At 44.6% G+C, this 24,381-nt stretch overlaps 1 protein-coding gene and 1 pseudogene across 2 annotated transcripts in view; one reads left to right on the top strand and one right to left on the bottom strand.

Moving 5' to 3' along the window:
* Canx (calnexin) overlaps positions 1–2,435 on the bottom strand; it is a 33,757-nt gene extending 31,322 nt beyond the window's left edge. The window contains exons 1-2 of one of the 2 annotated variants that reach the window (XM_075992783.1): positions 2,257–2,433; positions 1,907–1,965 (exon numbers count right to left, since the gene is read on the bottom strand). The gene's annotated coding sequence lies outside the window, so the exon portion shown is untranslated. Of the gene's footprint in view, positions 1–1,906; positions 1,966–2,256 lie in introns of both variants that reach the window. The other variant, XM_075992782.1, reaches the window with a different exon arrangement.
* Positions 2,436–2,574: 139 nt separating this feature from the next.
* LOC142831621 (cytochrome c oxidase subunit 7C, mitochondrial pseudogene) lies at positions 2,575–22,665 on the top strand (annotated as a pseudogene).
* The last annotated feature ends 1,716 nt before the right edge of the window (positions 22,666–24,381 follow it).

Below are 24,381 nucleotides of genomic sequence, written 5' to 3'. Positions count from 1 at the left end.
TTCACTTTAAGATATGAATACCCAGGATGGAGAGACGGCTCAGTGTTTTAAGAGTTCAATTTCCAGCTCCAGAGAATATGATGCCCTCTTCTGGCCTCCATGGGCAACTACAAATATATACTCACACTGGCATACACATAAAAAAATAAACAATAACTCTTAAAGAGATTCTTAAAAGACTTGAATACCTAAATAAAAAGTTCGCTAGATCCACCCCCTGCCAAAGACTCCAGGATGGAGACATAGTTCATAGTGGTTAAGAGAACTGGCTTTTCCAGAGGTATGATCCCCAGCACCCACTTGGTGACTCAAAACCACCTGTAACTACTGTTCTAAGGGACCCAATGCCCTCTTCTGTCCTCAGGCACACACATGAAACACAGACATACATGCAGGCAAAACATACATACATATAAAATAAAAACAAATAAACCTAAAAAGTCTTAATTCTCACTTAGCACAACAAAACATTCAACAAGCAAGCACTTTCCTGGTGAGTTTTACAGTATGCGATCCCAAATACAACTATCTTCGGCTCTTCACTTCTTAACTTTTGATGAGCTGCTGATTGTATTTGCCCAGTTCCTTACACCTTCCAAAGCAGTTTCACACCGTCTGCCCCCTCAAAGGTGAGGAAGGTAGGAGACTCATTCCCATTTTAAAGGTATAGGAACCAAAGTTACCGTGACACAGAATTCTACACTATGCTTACCAACTGCCTTCTCTCTTAAGTGACCTCTGCGGAACAAGGGAGCAACAGTGTGACTGTCAAAGCTGCAGCAACTCTTGTCAATATGCACGTGCCCAGTGGCCCTTGAAAGATACGGAGCTAACTGCACTGTTAAGATAGCAAGGTGGGGAAGAGATGTTGACACCCATCTTCAGACAGATCGGTAAACTTCTACTGTGGACAGTTCACGACAAAACACTGTTCATTGGCGCCTGTCTCGCCTGTGCACCCAGCCCTGGTCAGTGAACTTAATTATAGCAGAAATACAACATGGGGACCGATTCTGTTCGTGTCCTTTCAAATATTATTGGAAAATAAATAAATATTTTTAAGATAACCCAATCCCCCCTTTAAAAAAAAAAAGAAACAAAAAAGGGCAATTTTTTTAAAAGACACCTTCCTTTCCTCAGGGTAAAGAAACTGTAGCTCACCTTTGCCCTCGAGCTTTTCAGCTCAGTTTAACTTCACAACCGATCTCTAGTGTCATGACCAGCAATTAATACACAAGGTACCATGACTGTGTCTTCAGATCCTGGCATATAGGACTTAATCCAAAACTTAGTATGTCAAGTGTAATGGACCGAGGCGCTCAGATTGCAGAAGCCGCCACTGCCATGAATACCCACTGAACCTTTACTACACATCTCACTTCCCATTTAATACAAGGCCATCGGGCATTCTTTCTACAACTGGGGAATAAGCACTAAAGTAGAAAATCTCCCAAATTCCCATCCCCTGATACACACACACACAAAATACCAGCGGCTAAGTGCTTGAAACCGGGGCTTTTAACCTTAGCTAAGAAACCAAAACTGTCTAGCCCTCAAGTTACAATCGCAACGTGACCATTAAAACTACCTGCATGACCTTGGGCCAGTCATTTCAAACTTCTAGGCCTCAGTTTCCTCCGTTGGCTAGTAGAACTTTCGCTTGTTTCCCCTGCTTTTAGGGTCCAGTGAATACTCACGCGGGATTGCTAGCCACCATCGACTAGGCAGGTGCTGTAGTAGTTAAGCCTTAACTTTCTCAAGCGCTACACGTTCTAGGACATTTTTCTCCCTCGTCAGAGTGCTCGGGGCATGTTATTTTCCCTGGAACTGTAACGTTCACCTCTCGATCTACCCCACCTTTCCCTACTACTCGGGCTACCTACTAGGCCCGAGTCTAGTTCCGCACCTGTATACCGGGTTACTCAGTCCACCTCCGGGTGGGCCAGGACCCGGCCTGAGAAAGCTCTGGAAGCAAAACCAGAGAAAGTTGTTAGCTTTCTCAGAGGTCAAGGAAAGCCCCAGGTCACCTGCCACGCCTCCCGACCTCGGCCGGCGCTTCTCGGGCCTGCCTCGTTACCTGGGCCGCTCGCGTCACGGTCCTGAGCGGCCGCCAAGGCCTACGCCGGCCGAACGCCCGCCCGACCCCCCGGCCGTCGAGACTCCGGCCACACCCGACCCCTCCGCCGCGGCGCCGGTCTCCCAGGTCCCCAAGGCTTGTCCCAGGCTTGAGGCTCCCGCATACGCTTCCCGTCTCACCTCGAGCCTCCCGGGGACCACTGGCGGCTCCCGCACCTTCTCCCACCCGCACACCCGACCCCGCGCTGCAGTAGAGACAGCGGCGGAGGCGGCCCGACCGTCACGTGCCGCAGAACTAAGAGGCCTCGGCTACCGCTGCCGCGCGAGCGAGCCCCACCGCACGAAGACCAACCCCACGTCCGCCCCTCGGTCCTGACTGGCTACGACGAACGTCAATTCCCTCCTCATAGCGCAGATTCTGCAATTCTATTGGTTGATGCAGCCATCGTTCAAAGCTCCTTCCCATACGCCCCCTAGGGCTATTCTTCGTGGAGCGTGATGATTGGTCAAGAGCGAGGCAGGAAGAGGTTGTTGATTGGGTAAGTGGAAAGAAGGCGGGCCGTGACGGAGCAGGCGGGTGCGCTCGCCCCGGGCCCCTCCGCTTTGGCAAGCGTTCTCGAGTAGGGTCGCCTTGGTTCTTCAGTGGGCGGCGTGTGGGCGGCCATTGCGGGAAGACTTCTTCTACCCGTTGAGCTAGGAACCCTATTCCAACCCCTGCTGCCATTCGTTGCAGGGACACGTGGCCTTCATAAGAAATGGAGGGAGGTCTGGGCGGTAAGCCTGTGCAGAATGAGATCCCGCTGGGCCGCAGGCGCCACCGTTCCTGCGGAGTCATCGCCCTGAGCCGGGGAGCTTGAGACCTCTTTACCTAACAAAACACAATCTAGATTCACAATCATGCCACATGAAGTCCCCTCACCGTGTTCCTGTGCTATTTTCTGATATTGGCTATTAAAATCAGACATATCCTAGCGACAGGGTGGTAACCATGTGCAGATTCAAAATGCCCGTTTCTGTAAACCACTCATATTTCATTTCCAATATGTTGAAAAAACCCTGTGAGACCACTGATCGCCTCTGGTTGTGTTTCGTGACCCAAAGCTTTGAATACCGGGAAAAGAACCAGAATGTTCTTAATCATCTATGTAACTACCTACATAAAACCAGCTCTATTCCTGCCATCCCAAGGGAAAAGCAATCAGGGTTTGTTTGACTCAATTTAGTAGCCGCCAATTCTCACTTCCTAATTTTATAGCAGAGAATTTGCTTTCCTTATTTGCCTTGGAAAGATGTTCAAAAATCTGAAGCCTGGTGTGCTGGCACATGCTTTAGTCCCAGCCCCCAGCACTCAGGAGGCTGAGGCAGGAGGACCCACCCCCTTAAGGGTCTGGAGAGTAGCTCGGCCATTAACAACACTTGCTTGCTCTTGCAGAGAACTCAAGTTCCGTTCTCAACACCAGCAGCAGGCGCTCACAACTGCCTATAACTCCAGCTCCAGGGATCTCATGCCTCTTATGGACCCCAAGGGCACCCGCTGTACTCTGAGGTGCACATAATAGCCACATACAGATACTACATAAGTACACATAACTTTAAAATCTTTTTTTTTTTAATGTCTTTAAGATGGACTCTGGCTTGTGTTACCCAAGATGGCTTGGAACTTAAGAGAGTCAAAAGACCACCACTGCAGAAAGGGGTTATGTCTAAAGGGGTAGAAACCTTTCTGTGTGAAACAGAGAAAGAGGTGAGACTTGAACCTCATGTAGATAGATATGCAGAATTTCTGAAGGAAGAGTTGGAAGATGGATTTTCGAGATGAGGAAGCGGTGTATGGGAAAACAGGAAGCAAATCACGGGTGTTTGGAGGATTCATATACAAAATGTGCTGGGGACCATCATGATGAGGGCACTCTGCAGGTAAGGGCACTTAGCACCAAGCCTGATGACCTGAATTTGATTCCCAGTACTCACACTGTGGAAGACGAGAACTGAATTGTACTCTGATCTCTAGATACATTCACATACACACAATAGCAAATGTGGAGATTGAATGAAAATGAGGATATGATTGCTCCAAGGTATACAGTCCGGAGAAACTGGGAACCTCAGTTTCCTGATCCTGCCATAGTGCGCCATCATACAGTTTCACAGTTTTCATATAACTCAGTTTATCCAAATAGATAAAGCTTAACAAAGTTAGCCAATGCAAAGGGACTAGACATTTGTATCTTCAAGTCGGTTACTGTTAACCTGAATAGACCTTAGGAATTTACAAACCTTATTTATCAAACATATCCTTTTCATCAAACATGTTACTTATCTAAAGTTTTCTAGAAGCGTGGCATTATCGACAAAAACATAAGTGGTTAGACATTCATTTCTAAGTTAGTTTCTGTTAACCTATTAAGCCTTTAAAACCTTAAGAATTTATCATGATATAAAAATTCCAACCTAAACTGGGTGGTGGCAGCACATGCCTTTAACCCTAGCACTTGAGGCAGATGCAGGTGGATCTCTCTGAGTTTAAAGTCAGCCTGGTCTACAGAGCAAGTTCCAGGACAGCTCCAAAGAGAATCCAAAATATTTTGTAGGCCTGTTGCTATCTTTCTAGTTTAAAAGGAGATATAATGATAAGAGAGTTCAGAGGACTAAGTTTCATGCATGTTGCCTTGCTTTATACCTCTCAATCATCTTTTTTTTCCTATTTTTTCTTTTTCTTTTTCTTTTTTTTTTCCTGAAACAGGTTTTCTCTGTGTAACAGCCTTGGCTGTCCTGGAACTCACTCTGTAGACCAGGCTGGCTTTGAACTCACAGCGATCACAGAGGCCTGCTTCTGCCTCTTGAGTGCTGGGATTAAAGGAGTACGCCACCACTGCCCAACTGCCACATGGCATTCTTACATCAACCAAAATGGAGGCAAGACACCATTGGAGGTTTGAAACCAAGCTATTTGTGGTAAAACAGCGAAACTTTAATGGAATCTCTGAGTCCAAGGAGGAAGAGAGGATGGGGTCATATAAGGCCCAGAGTGTATAAGGAAGCTAGAGGCTCAGGAGGGAAAAAGGAAGCAATGGGACTTCCAGGAGGGAGCTGATAGAAGGGACAGGGTCACAGATTACCCATGGGAGGATTCCAATATCCCAGAGGCCTAGGAGGGCACAAGGAAGCTGTAGGACTTAGCAGGCAGCTCGCTCCAGGGGGAGCTGAGAACAAGTGGAGAGGGAGAAAGGGTGGTGCAAGAAAACAGCTGAAGAAGTGGACTAAGAGAGGCTTTGGGGGGAAAGGAGAGTTTCAATAGAGGAAGAGGAATAATTGTCTTAGCTGAGAGATGCCCAGGTGGCAGGTGCCCTAGGGGGGCATGGCAGACTCCAGGAGCCAGAGAGACTGAGATGTGTGATGAGTGTCTGGGAGGCATAGTAGGCTCCAGGAGCCAGAGAAGACACTTATGGAGCAGGCAAGTAGGAATGAATCATGAGGGCAGGTGGAGGGAAGAAGGCTGAGGAGGCAGACTCTAGAATTTGGAGTGAAATTTGGTGGGTGCCAGGAGCCTGCAGAAAGGAATGATCTCCTGCTGTGAGCTAACCCTTTTTACACTATGAATATATCTTTCTCTCATTGGTTTAATGAAGAGCCAGATGTTCAATAGCTAGGCAAGTAGAGGTTAGGAAGGATCTGTGGACAAAAAGAGAGCAAGAAGATGAAAAAAGGCGGAGTCATCAGCCAGACACAGAAGAAGTAGGAGATGAACATGCCATGTTGAAAAAAGGTATCACCACAGAGTAGAGTGTAGATAAGAAATATGACTTATGACTTAGGGGGCTGGAGAGATGGCTCAGTGGTTAAGAGCACTGGCTGCTCTTCCAGAGGACCTGAGTTCAATTCCCAGCAACCACATGATGGCTCACAACCATCTGTAGTGAGATCTGGCACCCTCTCCTGGTGTGCGGGCACACATAGAGGCAGAATGTTGGAGACATAATAAATAAATAAATAAATAAATAAATAAATAAATAAATAAATAAGAAGAAATATGGGTTAACTTAAGGTGTAAGGGCTAGTTAGTAACAAGCCTACTATAGACCGAGCATTGCATTTATAATTAGTAATAAAAATATGTGTGGTTATTTGGGGTCTGGCTCATATATGCCCCTCCCAGGTTTCAGGCACCAGATACATGCAAATGAAGACATGTATGAGAGATCCCACAGAGACATTGCATCTGGCTTGAATTCTGGAGAGTCAGCACCTAGGCTTTGAACTGCCTTTTGTGATTGCTACCTTTTATTGGAAGTGTTTGATTCTTATCTGCGTTCTTCCTGAAGGACTCCAGAACCTTTGCAAACTTAGTGATGAGAGGACCTGGCAGTCAGTTCATCAGATGCTGATTCACACCACTGCTTTTGCTAAACCCAAATTCATCTTGGAGCAACCTTTTCCTTCCATGGACCCAAATAAAACAAGACATCAACAAGGACATGACCGCTGCAGGGTATGGTTGAGAAGGGTTTTATTGTAGATATGAAAGTTCAGCCAGAGGCATCTGGAAGAGTCTAGAAGAGGAAAAGAAAGAAGTAGACTGAACATGGCCACAGGAGGTGGGGGGCGAGAGAGGAAGAGAAGAGAGAGCTGAGGACCAAAAAAGAACATAGGAACATGTTCAAACGGACAGGCTTATATTAGAAGAAGAAGAAGAAGAAGAGGAGGAGGAGGAGGAGGAGGAGGAGGAGGAGGAGGAGGAGGAGGAGGAGGAGGAGGAAGAGAAGAAGAAGAAGAAGAAGAAGAAGAAGAAGAAGAAGAAGAAGAAGAAGAAGAAGAAGAAGAAGAAGAAGAAGAAGCAGCAGCAGCAGCAGCAGCAGCAGCAGCAGCAGCAGCAGCAGCAGCAGCAGCAGCTGGGGGAAGGGCGGGGAAGCCCCTGGGCTGGAGAGGTTTGGGGTAGCAGGCAGGCATGAAAAGAGCAGAGGGAGTCACAGATACCTAGAGGGCAGCAACTACTTTGGGATGCTAATAGACACCTCAGTTAGCCATTTGTCCCAGTTTTCTTTGGGACCTGACAAAATAAGATGTTTTGCAGGCCAGCGGTGGCACTTTGGAGGCTGAGGCGGGTGGATCTCTGAGTTCAAGGACAGACTGGCCTACAGATTGAGTTCCAGGACAGTCAAGGCTAAACAAAGAAACCCTTTCTTGGGGGGAAAACAAAAATAAATAATAAAATATTTTGACAGGAGAAGGGTATTAGGGAATGAACAGAAGTCAGCTCCAGAGTTGGGGTGGAACCAGGCTCTGAAAGCCTACCTTGGCCAGAGAATTTGTAGAAACGTAACATAGACTGTGGTCACAATTGAGATTTTCAGGGGAGAATTATTGTAATGCTATCCCAGACAAGTCTGGCAGCAGTGGGGAGGCCATCTCACTATAGAATACAGGAGGGATTAGCAGGGATAGAGAGACAAAGCCAATGGATGCTGTTGCTGAAGAATGAGCTACCAGAGCCTGGATAACTGGCAAGCACAGCAGAACGCAGAGCAGAAAGTAAGTCAAGGGTCCTGTTCCTGAGTCCAAGGCATAGCTACGGATTGGGATTCTTCAAAGAGGGACCAAGGACAAACCCCTAAGGAATGAGGTTCTTTTCTTGATAATCCCAAAAGAACTTTGAGATATTTTAAAATAAAAAAAAACAGAGCCAGGTGTGATGGAAGGAGCCTGGCGTGCCAGCTGCCCTGAAAACTGAGGGGGAGGATTACTTGGTCAGCATATTGAGATCCAATCTTTTTGAAGGAAAACGGGGAGGCCGGGATGGAGGAAGAAAGAAGGGAAAGGGGGTCTTGGGATTTTTTTTTTGGTTGGTTGTTTTGTCTTAGTTCTTAGATGTAGAATCTAGTATTACCTCGTGATATATAAGATGGCTAGGATATGGTTTCAAAACAAATTATATCCATTTTAAAGCATACACTTCATCTAACACACAAATTCTACTTCAATGAAGAGTGTTGGAGTGCTTGCCTAACAGATGTAATGCCCTCGCCTTAATTCTCAGGACTACAACAACAACAACAACAACAACAAAAAGCAAGCAAAGTAATGAGGGGAGGGATGTAGTTCAGTGGGGAGAATGCCTGCTCAGTACACACAAAGCTATAGGCTGGATCCCTACACAGACAACCCAGGCATACTGACGCACACCCTAAATCCTACCCCTGGGAAGCCGAGGCAAAAAGTTCAGAAACACAATGAGCTACATAGTGAGTTCAAGACCATCCTGGGCTACATGAGAATGCAAAGTTCTGAGGCCTCTCACTTTCTGAACATTATCTTTTGAGTTTCTGTAACGTGTCCAACTCTGCCCCAGTCAGCTACCCAAATAATGACATGGAGACTGGTCTTTGATTATGAAAGCTTGACCTATAGCTTAGGCTTGTATTTAACTAGCTCTTATAACTTAAATCAACCCCTTTACGTTAATCTACATTTTGCCTTGTGACTTTTTACTTCTCTTCCATCTTGTACCTCCTGTTTCCTCTCCATGTCCTCTGGCATCTTTCATGAGCCTAAAGTCATCCCTCGCTTCCTCTCTCTCTGCCCAGAAGTTCCGCCTATACCTCCTGCCTAGCAATTGGCTACTTAGTTCTTTATTAAACCAATAACCTTGACATATCTTTATAAGTGTAATCAAATATCTCGCAACAAGTTTCATGAATTCCCATTTATTAATTTTTGTTCTTAATTAATGTTCATATAACTTGTCCAATTTTCTATTATAGGCTTTGTCTTTTATTGACTTGTAAGAAATCTTCAGCTAATGGTTTTCCAGATAAGATGTTTGGATGATTTGTAAGAAATCTTTATGCACTGGTACATTCTTTTATCTACTACTATACTATAACCCAGCTCCAGCTTCATTAAAAGTTTTGAATTAGGAGCTCTCTCTCTCTCTTTCTCTCTCTCTCAACACATTTGTTCCTTTTTTCCTTGTTATGGTTTGGGTGGGTTTGAGGACTGCATGTGTGTGCTATATATGCATGTGTCTGTGTGTGTGGAAGCAAGGTGAGTATGTCTTTATTATTCTTCACCCTAATCCCTTAAGACACAGGAGACAGGATCTCTTTATTAAACCTGGAACTAGGGGGGCAGCCAGCCTTCCGCATTGCTCTTCCTGTCTCTACCTGCCACAGCACGGTGTTACAGGCATGTGCACCATGCCCTTGTTTTCTTAGAATAAGTTTTTACTTATCCTTCAGTGTTGCAGGATATTTGATTACACTGTGAATTGTAGACAGAAGTTTCTGTCCCACCTGGTCCCACAGTTTATATTAATTATAAACTGTTTAGCCTATTGCTCAGGCTTATTACTAACTAGCTCTTACTACTTAAATTCACCCAAAATTCTTATCTATTTTTAGCCACATGGCTTTGTACCTTTTCTCAATAAGGCATTCTCAGCTTGCTTCCTCTGCATCTGGATAGTAACTGACTCTCTCTCTGCCTTTTCTCTTCCCAGAATCCTCCTAGTCTGGTCACCTTGCCTATACTTCCTGCCTGGCTAGTGGCCAATCAGCATTTTATTAAACTAATACACGTGATAAATCTTTACAGTGTACAAGAACATTATCCCCTAGCATTTTCCCTTTTTTTCTTTTCAAAACAAGAACTCGGAATCTTATCTCATTTATTTAGCTTTTTTTCCTGACCATTACCCATAACAACTTGTAAACAACACTCTAAACAAAGAAAATATCCATAATTCATTTTTGGGGGGAATGTGGGTATAGTTTTCTAGGTTACTTCCTGCTGATTTGGGTGCTGATAATCTTATGGTGATCCAAAGAAAATTTAGGATTATGGCCAAATCCTGACTGGAGTATTCTGTGAGGCTGCATCATCTCAGCCAGCAGTCTCGAGGCTGTTCTGGATGTAGAACTCAGAGGAAACTGCAACAGAGATGCTCTGAAACATTGATCATCTGGGCCACCCGTTCCTGTTGGAGATTTTTCAGGGGATCTTCCTTGATCAAACTATATTTTACTTAATCCAGAATGAATCCACAACCTCTCATTTCCATGGAAACAAAAACAAAACCTCTTATACAAAGTAACATATCTTTTGATTTAAATTTTGAACTCAAGGCATTTTCGAAATACATAGGTTGTATTAATCCAACAGCATTTATAATCAAATATCTTTTAGCAGCTATTTATCCTTCCTCAAACAATTTAAAGTCAACACAACACAATAACAAACAGTATTCAAATTCTATGTATATTTTCTATCCTTACATGGCTTCTTAAAAACTCTATTTCTTTTATTTTTATTTTTTTAATTTTTGGTTCTTATAAGACAGGATTTCTCTGTATATCTTTTACTGAGCTCACTCTGTAGATCAGGCAGACCTCAAACTCACAGAGATTCATCTGCCTCTGCCTCCCAAGTGCTGGGATTAAAGGCATGTGCCACAACATCTGACCCCTGATCTTCTTCTTCTTCTTCTTCTCCTTCTTCTTCTTCTTCTTCTTCTTCTTCTTCTTCTTCTTCTTCTTCTTCTTCTTCTTCTTCTTCTTCTTCTTCTTCTTCTTCTTCTTTCTTCTCTTCTTCCTCTCCTTCTCTTCCTCCTCCTCCTCCTCTTCTTCTTCGGGTTTCTCTGTGTAACAGTCCTAGCTGTCCTGGAACTAGTCCTTGTAGACCAGGCTGGCCTCGAACTCACAGAGTTTTACCTGCCTCTGCCTTCCAAGTGTTGGGATTAAAGGTGTGCACCACCAGTGCCTGGCTCTATTTCTTTTTTTTTTTTTTTGTCTCAAGTATTCAAAGCTTCTCAATTTCTTTTTTAAGGACTTTGACTATCCTTTTTTTCTCTCCCTAGCCTATGTATATTTTTAAACACACTGTGAACTGTTTAGGTTTTTTTTTTCTGTCTAAAGCTGTATTTACTGTATACATCTATCTTTTTCTGAGCACATGAGTCTTTAATCTGCAAAGCAGCATGGCTAGGATTAAAACTGCGGTTTTGGCAGCTGACTCCGCCCCATTCCTTAGCCTCCTGAAGAATCTAGCTTCACGGGGGAGGCACAGGCGGGAGCCACTTTATGGCCACAACTTTGTGGGGTTTCTAGGTCCATGCCACCATCAAGAAGCCTGCTACCTGCTGCTCATAAACACCATTTAAGTGTTTGGTGGCAGGGCCTCTTAAAAGAGCTGTGAGGTTTCTGTTATTAATGTTGAATCAGGAAGCCTGTCTTAAAGGAGTCATGCCTCTGTTCACTGCCAGCAAACAAAGCCTACTGGAAAAAATACAGTTACTAAGAAGCTGTGCTCGACTCTGTTATTATCTGTCTAGAGCCCCCCCCCCTTTTTTTAAAGCTTTCTCAGGCTTTATGTGGAAATTCTTGCCAAATGTTTGGGCACCAATTGTAGATGGAAGTTTCTGTTCTGCCCTGTCCCGCAGCCGTTCAGTCCCAAAGAAACACACAGAGGCTTACATTAATTATACACTGTTTGGCCTATTGCTCGGGCTTATTAATAACTAGCTCTTATGACTTAAGTTCACCCATAATTCTTGTCTATGTTGAGCAACATGGCTTGGTACCTTTTCTCAGTAAGGCATTCTCAGCTTGCTTCCTCTGCATCTAACTGGTGACTGACTCTGCCTTTCCTCTTCTCAGAATTCTCTTAGTCTGGTTCCCTGCCTATACTTCCTGCCTGGCTAGTGGCCAATCAGCATTTTATTAAACTAATACGAGTGACGAATCTTTACAGTGTACGGGAGCATTATTGCACAGCAGTGAACCCCGAGATTGCTTACTAGAAAAACTTGCCTCTAACTGTGATGTGGCCCAGCCTTAGTTCACACCCTAATCTAAGAATTTTCTATTTATCATAAATAGGATAAATAAAATCAACTAGAGATCAAGAGGAGTAAGCAGCTAATAACAGAAAGTAGCCATAGAGAGTATGAAGGAGTAAGAAAGAGATAAAGAGATGCACAGGAAGTAGTGGGGAGGGACTTTGAGTTTGATGGTCCTTTTTGGTTTGGGATGGCAGAAGAAAAGCTCTCTTTCTGGGACACCAGTGAAGAAGGTGTTCAGTTGGAACCTCCAGCTCACTCCTGTACAATCTGGAGAGCCCCATTTCTGTCTCTCTCTCCAAACCCTACTTGCTGAAAGAGTCTCTGGACAAAGGAAAAGCACCAAAAGCCCAGTTACCCATTCTTAGTGGCTACTACAACTTTCTCCCCTGAAGTTGCCAACCCCCACCTAAGCAACCAGTTTTTGACCATACTTGGGCACAAACCCAGCTTGTGGAGGACATGTCATCAAACCTTGCCTACAACCTTGAAAGTCTCCCCGCTTTAGTTCAGGGGCGTGGCTTCTCTGGCCTCAATCTCTGGGACTGGAGAACTTGCCCAGGAGCTGCTTTGCTCAAACAAACCTGTTATTATCCTTTTTCAATTAAGCTTGACCTGGCCTATTGAGTCAGCAGAGAAACGTCTTATTGGGGCCAGAAAACCTATTAGGAGGAAGATCAGCTGGCTGCTTTCTCTGCCTCTCTGAGCTAGCAGGTTTTCACCCCAGTATCTGGCTCCCAAGTCTTTACTGGTAAAACAAAAGGATAGAAACTTGGTTAAAACGACATTTGTCTCCCTATGTGGAGATGGCTGAGGCTGTGGCGGTAGGATGCAAAGACTCCCCTGAGCTGTGGCTTCATCACTGAGGAGGCAGCTGTGCAGATACAACAGCTGAGGCATTGATGGGATTAGGTGTAACTGCTGTGCTGCAGATATGAAACAACACTTCAGTAATTTCATATATATATATATTATATATATAATATATAGATATTATATATATAATATATATATATGGACTTAAACTCAGAGATACACCTGCCTCTGAATCCTAAGTTCCTAAGTTTTGGGATTAAAGGTGTGCACCACCACCCTTGGCTATATTTTTTTCTTTAAAAATAAATATGTTCTTGGGGATGGAGAGATAGCTTGGTGGATGAGAGCAATGGCTGTTCTTTGAAGGGACAGCAAGGGTCAGTTCTCTCTTTCCATCTTGTTGGTACCAAGGACTGAACTGAGGTTGTCATCAGGCATGGTGGCTATTTCAGAGTTACTATTGTTGTGATGAAACACCATGATCAAAGCAACTTGAGGAGAAAAAGGTTTGCTTGGCTTATGCTTCCATATTACAGTTTATCATCAGAGGAAGTCAGGACAGGAACTCAAACGGCAGGAACCTGGAGGCAGGAGCTGATGCAGGGGCCATGAGGAGTGCTGCTTCCTGTCTTGCTTCCCATGGCTTGCTCAGCCTGCTCTCTTATGGACTCCAGGACTACCAATCCAGGGTTGGCTCCGTCCAAAATGGGCTGGGCCACCCCCTATCAATCACTAATTAAGAAAATGTCCCACAGGCTTTTCAATAGCCCAACCTTATGGAGGCATTTTCTTTCTTTCTTTTTTTTTCCCTTTTCTTTCTGAGACAGTGTTTCTCTCTAAGAGTCATGACTGCCCGGCCTGTCCTCTGACTCTGTAAACCAGGCTGGCCTTAAACTCAAAGATCTGCCTGCCTCTGTCTTCTGAGTTCTGGGATTAAAGAAATGTTCCCCGCCATACTAAGCAAGGAGGCATTTTTATTATTTGAGATTCCCTCCTCTGAAATAATTTTAGCTTGTGTCAACTTGACTATCCAGCACAGTGGCAAATACCTTTACCTGTTGAGCCAGTTCACTAGCTCCCTTGGTTTTCTTTTGTGAGACAGAACTCACTACAAAGGCCAGCCTGGCCTTGAATTTGGAATCTTCTTGCCTCAATCTCCTTAGTGCACATACATACAAACATACATATACATACACACAGTAACTTAAATGCATAGTGATGGCAAAGACCCACAAAGAGAAAAAGAAATACCAACACACCTCACCTTATGCCATTCCAACCTGGCACTTGCAAGGGACGCTGTTCTTCCCTCTGGAGCCACCTGACTCCTGCTTCCTCCGCCCTTCCTTCACCAACACTCTGTTCCCATTTGCTCAGGCAGGGTCTTCCAGTATAGTGCTGGCTAACCTGAAACTTGATGTGCAGATGGGAATGGCCTTGGATTCGCCTCCTAATTCAGGGATTACAGGCCTGTACCGCTGAGCACAGTTGCTGCTGCACCCCCACCCACCACCTGGCCTACTAAATAAGCACTCTCCCACTAAGCTACATCATTGTCACAAAGACTAGGCTGGTGCTGTAGGAAGTATTACAGCTTGTATTTGCCCGCCCACTGGGGCGTGGCCTCTAATACTATTTACGCCCCTTCTTCTCCTTGCTCTTGTTCCCACAGGCTGCTCCGTTGGGTAGCATGTGATTCAACCAGTCAAGCAGAGAATTCTGATTTGTGAGTTTACCCCTTAATAAATGCCTATCTATTTCTCGATTCTGAGCTACTGTGGGATCTCTTTTAAGCGTCCGACTGCCATAACTCCTGGAACAGGCTGGCCTCATACTCACACCTGCCTCTGCCTCCCAAGTGCTGGGATTAAAGGCGTGTACCACCACTACCTAGCACAAACAATTTTTCAATTTTACATTAAAAATTGTGCATAGAGAGTGAAGGTGCAATTGCCACGACATGGGTGTGGAGGCCAAAGAACAATTCACAAGAGAATCAGTTCTTTCCCTCTCTCTCTTTTGGTTTTCTGAGACAGGGTTTCTCTGTGTAGTCCTGGCTGTCCTAGAACTCATTCTGTAGACCAGAGTGGCCTCGAACTCAGAGATCACGTCTCTTCTTCTATAGTGTAGGTATGAGGGTCAAACTTAGGTCCTCAGGATCGACATCAGACATTAGGGCCACTGAGTCACCTCTCTGGCCCTTATTTTACTTATTTAGAGACAGTATACCAGGCTGGCCTTGGACCCAATCTGTAGCTGACGATGACCTTCACCTCCTAAGCATTGGCATGGGCTACTCCGTGGTTTATGCAGTGCTGGAGGTGAAACCCTACCTTGGCCTTCTGAATGTAAAGTAAGCATTGTATCAACTGAGCAGACCACCAACCTATAATCTGTAGTTTTAGGAATTGTTTTATGTGCATGTATGTGGGAGGGTGCATACCGCAGTTGTGTGGATGTCAGAAGACAACTTTGCAAGGTTTGTTCTCTCCTTCAACCACTTACGTGGGCTTGCCGAGCTTGTGCAAGCACCTTCACCTTTTGACTCACTAAACTCATCGGCCAACTCCTTGATCTGTGTTACAAAGCATCACCTTTGTTGTACATTTCTAGGATTTTGAAAAATGCACAACACATACCATGTAAGCACCACCATGGTCAAGAGAGAACATTTCTACTACCCAAATGCTGTGTCCATGTCCCCCGATGCCAAAGATAGGTGTGTGGTGTTCTGACTACCAATGTGACGTCTCTTTGACGGACACCACTTCTGTCAGTTCAACTCTGTCCTGACACCACCCAATTACAAACCCAACTCCATATGCTTAGTCTCAGAAGACTGCACTCACTTCAAACAGGACGCCCAGATTGCCTAGCCACATTTCTAGACCGACTACAAATTTGGAGATTCTGACAAGCTCCCCTTGGGCTCCATAACTTGCTAAATAGAACTCAGAGAAGCGCTTTATTTATATTTACTGGTTTATTCTAAAGGATATAGCTCAGGCACAGCCAGCCGAGGAACAAACAGCACAGAGCAAGAGATGGGTGGTAGGACAAGTACTGGACGCTTCTGAGCTCACTCTCTGAGACCTTCTTTCTTTCCTGGAGTAAAGAATAGAAACTTGCAAGGCAGCGCTTCCGTGGGCGGGTCATGGCCACCAGCCCTCATGTTGAAGCTGTCTAGAGTTCACCAATAGAGTCACCTCACCTACACAAACTCTACAATGGCTGACAGGGGTTCTGTAAAGCACAAGAAATGACTCAAAACTCAAAAACACATCTCTTATTAAAAGGGAATAAGATGATTCTGGGGACAAATATGAATGATCAGGGCCCATGGACACAGATTTTAGGCTACCCCAAACTGTTTACCGAAGGTTTTATCGTAACAGAACAAACAATAGAAAACCCATAATTCAAGATATGCATGGGTAAAAACATCAGGTAGGAGGAAGTCTCTGCTCTAGGCCTCAGATGTTATCTGATGACATTGTTAGGAAACATAGGGCTCTTGCTGGTACGTTCTAAAAGGGTTTACACAATATTTATGAAGGCATTAGGTTACACAGAGAGGCAGGCAATACAAGGCCTATTTAAAGAGCTGAAGCTATCCCAACAGAATTTGGCTCCCTACCTGGGGAACCCTGGCTCTGCCCAGTCACAGTCTGTTTCAGTCAGTCAGTCTGCTCTGTAGACAGTTTAATGTAGGTGTAGCTTTGTGGGGTGGGGGTGGGAGTAGGGGTTCCTGTTCCAGGAAGTCAAAGGCTTTAGGACCCTGAGGTAGGAACCAAATAGTTTTTACTATACTTTATCCCGTTCCAAGTCTCTCCCTCCCACCAGCACCAGGGGAACTGGCCTGCTCCTGTAGGTAAGGTCTGTCTTTTGTAGAGCTTCACGAATGTAGCCTTCCCTTACCCAAGGTTCTACCAAGATTTCAGCTACCTTGATTAACCTCACTCCAAAATTAGTAAATGGAAAATTCCAGAAATAAAAATAACCAAGTTTTAAATAACTTTTATTATAGTATAGTTGCAATTATCCCATTATTAGCTATTGCTGTTAAGCTCTTATTCTGTTCATAAGTTAACTTACCATGAATATGGGTGTATGAGTTTAGCAAAAATGGATATAAAAGGCTCAGAGTGTCTTAGGTTCCAGGCATCTAAGAAATATCTTAGAACATATTCCAGAGAAATGGCAGACAACTTTGTAGTATTTGGGGTCTGGCTCTTAGTTTTTTGTTTTTTTGTCACATTGTGTCTGTGTATGTGTGTATATACATTATTGTGCTATGAAGCAAGTATGAAAATCTGAGGACAATTATGTAGGAGTCAGTTCTCTCCTTGTACCATGTGGATTCCGGGGCTTGAACTTAGATCATCAGCCTTAGCAACAAGCATCCCTACTTGATGAGGACAGTCTTTCAATCAAAATACTGATTTAGAAGCTTGGTTCACACAGTAATCCTTGTTAGTAGGGTTTTTTTTTTTCTTTTTTCTTTCTAGGAAGAGAAACACTAGCCGGGCGGGCGATGATGGCGCACACCTTTAATCCCAGCACTCGGGAGGCAGAGGCAGGCGGATCTCTGTGAGTTCGAGACCAGCCTTGTCTATAGAGCAAGTTCCAGGACAGCCAGGGCTGCACAGAGAAACCCTGTCTTGAAAAAGAAAAAAAAAGTAAGAAAGAGAAAAGAGAGAGAGAAAGAGACTGTAACATTGTGTTTAGTGGTTCAGTTTAGCATACTCCAGCCAGGACTGGCATGGAGTCAAAGCATCAGGGACCACTAGGTGACCCGATGGAACCGCACAGAGCAAACAGAATGGGGAAAACTACCATCAAACAAAAAAAACCCCATGTACTCAGGGAAGCAGAGTCCAGAATGGCAGAGTATAATAATCTGAGGTTACCAGTTTAGCACCCTGGATAAACCTTGTCAACATTACATTAGTCCGCTGGCTTTAGAGGGGGTGGAAGGAGGGGTAGCACTCTTTCAGGAGCTAGGTGTGTCTTGATTGGGCCATATAGCTGCCCGGCTCTCATCACACTTGCTCTTCTCAGCACTGTGTCTCTGGACTGATGGACTTCTCAGAGCTGTCTGAGTATCTGTGCTTCTCTAGGTACCATCTGGGCTAATGGGATCAATTTGGGACAAAGAGGCCATTAACAGCCTTGTGCTGAGATAGTAACACACACGTGCAGAATCCTTTTCACCATGTAGAATACAGAAGTGCCTATGTAGGATGAATCCCCCATCTCAACATTACATGGTTTTATGATGTTTTATTTTAGGGTTGGTAGGGTTGGTGTCTTACTGTTGCCCAGGCTGACTCTGAATTCCTGATATCAAGTGATCTTTTAACCCAGGCTCAGTCAATTCTATCTAGAACTACCATCTTCACTGATATAATTTACACACTATAAAGGTTACCCATTTGAAGAGTGATTACTTTCATTAAATTTATATAATACGTATACCACCAACAAATTACTTAATATTTACTGACAGTCAACATCCAGACAACCAAAATGTGTCTTTCCCTTTACACCACATTTTTTAGGAGGCCATGGATTTGGAATGGGCATCTGCTTGGGCCCCAGTAGACCAAACGGACAGTGTTATCACAGTAACTGAGTTCAGATTGGTTGTAAAAGGCCTGATGGTCAGTCAGTCACCTAAGCTACAGATTGGCTAGTCAAAACTGTAACCAGGGGCTGAAGAGATGATTCAGTGGTTAAAAACACTCAGTGGCTTCTTTTGCAGAGAGCCTGGGTTTCATTCCCAGCACCCACATGGCAGCATGCCACATGGTAGCTCACACCTGCTCCTAACTCTTGCTCTAAGGATCATGACCTAGTCTGGCTTCTTTGAGTACCAGACACACAGATGGTATACACACATAGAACACAGACAAACACTCATACAAATTAAATAAGCAAAACCAAGCCGGATGGTGATGGTGCATGCCTTTAATCCCACTACTAGGGAGGAGAAGCGGGCAGATCTCTGTGAGTTTGAGGCCAACCTGGTCTATAGAGTAAGTTCCAGGACAGGCTCCAAAGCTACAGAGAAACCTGTCTTGAAAAACCAGAACCAAACCAAACCAAACAAACAAAGCAAAAACTATAACTCATGTGCAGTGGTGGCACATACCTTTAATCCCACCAAGCACTCTGGAGACAGAGGCTGGCCAACCTCTGTGAGTTCAAGGTCAGCCTGGTCTACACAATGAGTTCTAGGATAGCCAGGGGCAGGCAACACAGAGAAACTCTGTCTAGAAAAACCAAATCCAGGGACTAGGGAGATGGCTCAGTGGTTAAGAGCATATTCTGTTCTTCAAGAGGACCCAAGTTCAATTCACAGCACCCATTTCAGGCAGCTCACAATTGGCTGGAACTCCAGCTCCAGGGGACCTGACACCCTTCTGTCATGCTCATATGTAGACATACAAATAAATAAAAAATAAATAAATAAATAAATAAATAATTTAGACAAGAAAACCCAAACAAACAAACAATGACAACAAAAACCCGTAACCAGTTGACTGGTAGATTAAACTATAACCAATTTAGTTGCCTTGGTGACCTCTCAGTTGGCTTCTGTGTTGTCTGATCCAGTCATTGGCTGTTCTGGTTCTGGAAGCTGACTGACTTTCAAATCATGTTTTGTTTGGCTTTGGTTCTACTAATTTAACTACGGCATTTCCCTGTTAGCAGTGGAATGATATACTCTGTGGCGACTTACAGTATTTGATTTCTTTTGGTTTGAATGTTTTCAGCTTGTTCCTGATGAAACACATAAGAATACTTTATCCCTTTTTTATGGCTTAATGATGTTCCAGTATGTGGCTATTCCAGATCTTCTCCACTGATTATGTAAAGGACATCTGGATGGCTTCCAGTTACCAGTTAGAACGAGGGATGCTGCTGAGTATTTGTACACAGGTATTCGCATGGGCATGTTTCCAGTTCTCTTGGGCAGCACATAGTAGACTTGTGGGTTTATGTTTAACTTTGTAAAGAAGCTACCAAACTGTCCTCCACGGTGGCTATGCCATTTCATGTTCCCCTGTGGAAGGTTCCAGTCTTTCGACGTCACTGCTGAGTTGCTATTGTCTGTCTTTTTGAAATCCATCTAGTGGGTGAGAGGCTATCTCACTGAAGGTCCTTCTAGGTCAGGCGAGTCCCCTCTGGCAGCAGAACTGTTATTTTGTACATTTTGCCTAATCTTTCTTGGTACACTAACCCTGTTGACCAGGTGGGGCAAAGTTAAGAGCCCTAGGCAAGAATGTTACAGTTCTTACCTGCAGGTCCAAAGCTTCTCCTGGGTAAAACACTTCTGCAATTGTTCCAGTGCTGTGGTTCAACTTCCAGAGCATTAACTGGGTCTGTCATCTTTTTCAATGTATGTGTGTGTGTGTGTGTGTGTGTGTGTTTGTGTCTACATGTGTGTGTCTGTGTTTGTGTTTGTGTGTGTATGTGTGTCTGTATATCTGTATTTGTGTGTTTCTCTGTGTGTATGTGTGTCTGTTTGTGTGTGTGACTCTGTGTTTGTATACACAAGTGCATGTACTCACATTCATGTGTATGTGTGAACACACACATGCGACAGCTCACGTGTGGAAATCTGAGAACAACCTAGGCTGTTGGGTTCCACCATCCACTTTGAGACAGTCAGTCTCTTTGAAGCTTCTGGGGATCCTCTGCCTCCCACTTCCCCAGAGGGGTGTGGGGTCACAGACATTTGTGCTTTACATCCAGTTTTTTGTGGGTTCTGGGGATTCTCACAATTTTTTTTTTTCGAGACAGCGTTTCTCTGTGGTTTTGGAGCCTGTCCCGGAACTAGCTCTTGTAGACCAGGTTGGTCTCGAACTCACAGAGATCTGCCTGCCTCTGCCTCTGCCTCTGCCTCTGCCTCCCAAGTGCTGGGATTAAAGGCGTGTGCCACCACCGCCCGGCGATTCTCACAATTTTTATGTGGGTTCTGAGGTCCCAAACACTTGAGTGGCAAGTGCTTTTACCCAGCGAGTCATCTCCATATCCTTTTGTTTTGTTTTTTGAGACAGGGTCTCACCACACAGCTGTCTAGGACTACTATGTAGCCTAAATGGGCCTTCAACCCACGGTCTCCCTGACTGTAGTAATAGGAGCGGCGGAGCTGCGTCCCGCCACCTGGCTAGCTTTACCCGAAATAATTACATGGAAACTGTATTCTTTTAAACACTGCTTGGCCCATTATCTCTAGCCCTTACTGGCTAATTCTGATATCCCAATCAACCCATTTCTAATAAACTGTGTAGCACTGGTCTTACCAGGAAAGATTCAGCATGTCTGACCTGGCAGCTTGCTTCATCACGTGCGTCTGCCCGGGAGAGGGGAGCATGGCCTCTCTCTGAGGCATCTGCCCCCGAGAGGAGAGCTGTCGAGTCTGAGCTCACTTCCTCTTCCTCCCAGCATTCTGTTCTGTTTACTCCTCCCACCTATGTTTAAACCTATGAGGCCAAGCAGTTTCTTTATTACTTAACCAATGACCTTCCTCCATCACCTGACTGTGGCTTTAAGTTTTCTCTGGTTTTGTAGTTTTGCTTCCTCCCTTTTAAAAAATGACTTATTTATTTTTATGTACATTGGTGTTTTGCATGCATGTATGTCTGGGTGAGGGTGTCTGATCCCCTAGAACTGGAGTTATAGACAGTTGTAAGCTATTATATAGGTGCTGAGAATTGAAACCAGGTCCTCAGGAAGAGCACCTAGTGCTCTTAACTGCTGAGCCATCCCTTCAGCCAGAGATAGGATGTGTTAATCCCACTCTACCACACACTGGCCTCTCTCATCGTTAGCTGAACAATTTCCCTCTCGAGCCACATTCTCTGTTTGCCCTACACTGCTTCCCTGCTTGTTTATCTTGGTCTCTGTTCTATGTGTGTAGATGGAATGGCGGGCTGCGTTCCTGCCACCCGGCCGCCTGGCTAGCTTATGCCCGAAATAACAACACACAAATTGTATTCTTTTAAACACTGCTTGACCCATTAGCTCTAGCCTCTTACTGGCTAACTCTCATATCTTGATTAACCCATTTCTAATAATCTGTGTAGCACCACAGGTGGTAGCTTACCAGGAAGGATCTTAACCTGCGTCCATCTTGGAGAGGAGAGCTATGGCGACTGCCCTCACTGCCTTCTTCCCAGCATCCTGTTCTGTTTACTCCGCCTACCTAATTTTCTGTCCTATTAAAGGGCCAAGGCAGTTTCTTTATTTAACCAATGAAATCAGCACAAAACAGAAGACTCTCCTATATCATGTGTGAAACTTATTTTCCCTGCCTGCATGTCAGTATCATCTGAGCAGCTTCTCAAATCCCCATGCAAATCAACAAGTAATCCCAGAATGCAGGAGGAAGAAAATGAAAAGTTTGAGACTATGGTCTCAGGATGTAGCTCAGTTAGCAGTGATAGGCACAGTGGTTGCCTAGCATGCAAGAAGCCCTAGGTTCTAGTCCCAGAGTTGCATAGAGCAGGCAGATGTGGTGGTACACATCTGTAATGCCTGCCCCGGGGAGGTGGAGACCAGATGATCAGCAGCTCAGTCATTCCTGGTGCTATATAACTACTTTGAAGGCAATGGAGCTAAGGGGTCCCTGTCATATGAAACCAAGGTTTGGATAGCAAGACTGTGAGGAAAGGAGACTTGGGTGGTGCAGCCATTTCTTCTGCCCTCTGTCTCTGAGTCCTTGCAGTTTCTTGCAGCATCATATTGGGTCAGAGCATCCAGAGGTTCACCACCTCCATGGTCCATCACAGCCACTATGAGAAGGACCTGGGAAATATTTGCCATTTTCAGTGGAAAATAAGAGGCAGTTACTGGCTATGAGGACTGTGTACTTTGGATCTGGATTTGTTGTGCCTTTCTTTATAGTAAGGTACCAGTTAGTTAAGAAATAAGGATGTTTAATTCTTCCCTTTAACAGACATGAAGAATGGTCAAGAAGTGACGTCTTAGTTCCTGTTCTATTGCTGTGAAGAGACATCATGACCAAGGAAACTCTTATATTATTTATTTATTATGTATACTGTGTTCTTCCTGCAAACCAGAAGAGGGCACCAGATCTCATTACAGATGGTTGTGAGCCACCATGTGGTTGCTGGGAATTGAACTCAGGACCTCTGGAAGAGCAGCCAGTGCTCTCAACCCCGTCTCTTATTTTTTTAAAAAAAGAATTAATTAGGGGCTTGCTTACAGTTTTAGAGGGTTAGTCCATGATCATCATGACAATGGGTAAGCAGGCAGGCATGGCACTGGGGCAGTAGCTGAGAACTTTACATCATGATCCATAGGCAGCAGGAACGGGGGGAGGGCTTGGATTTTGAAACCTCAAAGTCCAATCCAGTGGCACATTTCCTCCATCAAGGCCACACCTACTCCCAAAGGTCACACCTCCTAATCCTTCCCAAACAGGTTCGCTACTGGGGACCAAGCATTCAAACATATGAGCCTATGAACTCTTGAGTTCATATACTAGATAAGCTTATAAATAAACCAACAACATGAAAAAAGTATGGTGTTATCTGGGCTTTGTAGTGAGATCTTTTTTTTTTAATTATTTTTATTGAGCTATACATTTTTTGTCTGCTCCTCTCTCCTCCTCCTCTCTCCCCTTCTTGTAGTGAGATCGTGACAAAAACAAAACCAGTTCCCAAGCCGTATGGCAGAATACTGCATCAGATTTTTGGGATTAGGGTTTAGTCATCTGAGGACTGAAGTAATTGAAGGATTTATAAACCACTGAGAAATATAAATTAATCCAGGGATGGTAGCACATACCTGTAATCCCACTCTTCCAACACTTGGAAAACAATGGAGGATCCAGTGTTCAAGACCTGTGCTATACGGGACTCTATGTCAAAAAACAAAACAAGGAGGACGGGTAGAGAGATGGCTCAGTGATTACTAGCCTTTGGTGCTCTTGCAGAGGGACTGAGTAAGGTCCCCAGCACCAGCGTGGGGATGTCCACATGTACCTGTAACTCCAGCTACAGGGAATCTGATACTTTATTCTGGCATATGCCCAAAGACATACACATAAACAGGAATGAATCTTCAAGAAAATGAACAATAGCCAGGTGGTGGTGGTGCACGCCTTTAATCCCAGCTCTCAGGAGGCAGAGGCAGGTGGATCTCTGTGAGTTGGAGGCCATCCTGGACTACAAGAGCTAGTTCCAGGACAGGAACCAAAAGCTACGGAGAAACTCTGTCTCGAAAATCAAAAAAATAAAAAAACAAAAAAACGAACAATAGATGATGGCCAGCAAGCTGGCTCATCAGGTCATATTTGCCAGCGAGCCTGATGGCCGTCCTTGAGAAAGGGAGAACTGACTCCTGCGAGTTGTCCTCTGGTCACCACGTGTGCACTGTGCCAGATGTGCCCCTACCAGAAATCAATGTTAAAGAATACAAAAGAAGGGGCTGGAGAGATGGCTCAGAGGTTAAGAGCATTGCCTGCTCTTCTAAAGGTCCTGAGTTCAATTCCCAGCAACCACATGGTGGCTCACAACCATCTGTAATGGGGTCTGGTGCCCTCTTCTGGCCTGAAGGCATACACACAGACAGAATATTATATACATAATAAAGCAATAAATATTTTTAACAAAAAGAATACA

Source organism: Microtus pennsylvanicus, chromosome 11 (genome assembly GCF_037038515.1).
Source record: "Microtus pennsylvanicus isolate mMicPen1 chromosome 11, mMicPen1.hap1, whole genome shotgun sequence".
NCBI lineage: Eukaryota > Metazoa > Chordata > Mammalia > Rodentia > Cricetidae > Microtus > Microtus pennsylvanicus.
Note: the sequence above shows the minus strand (reverse complement) of the source record. Positions and strands in the feature narration are given on the sequence as shown.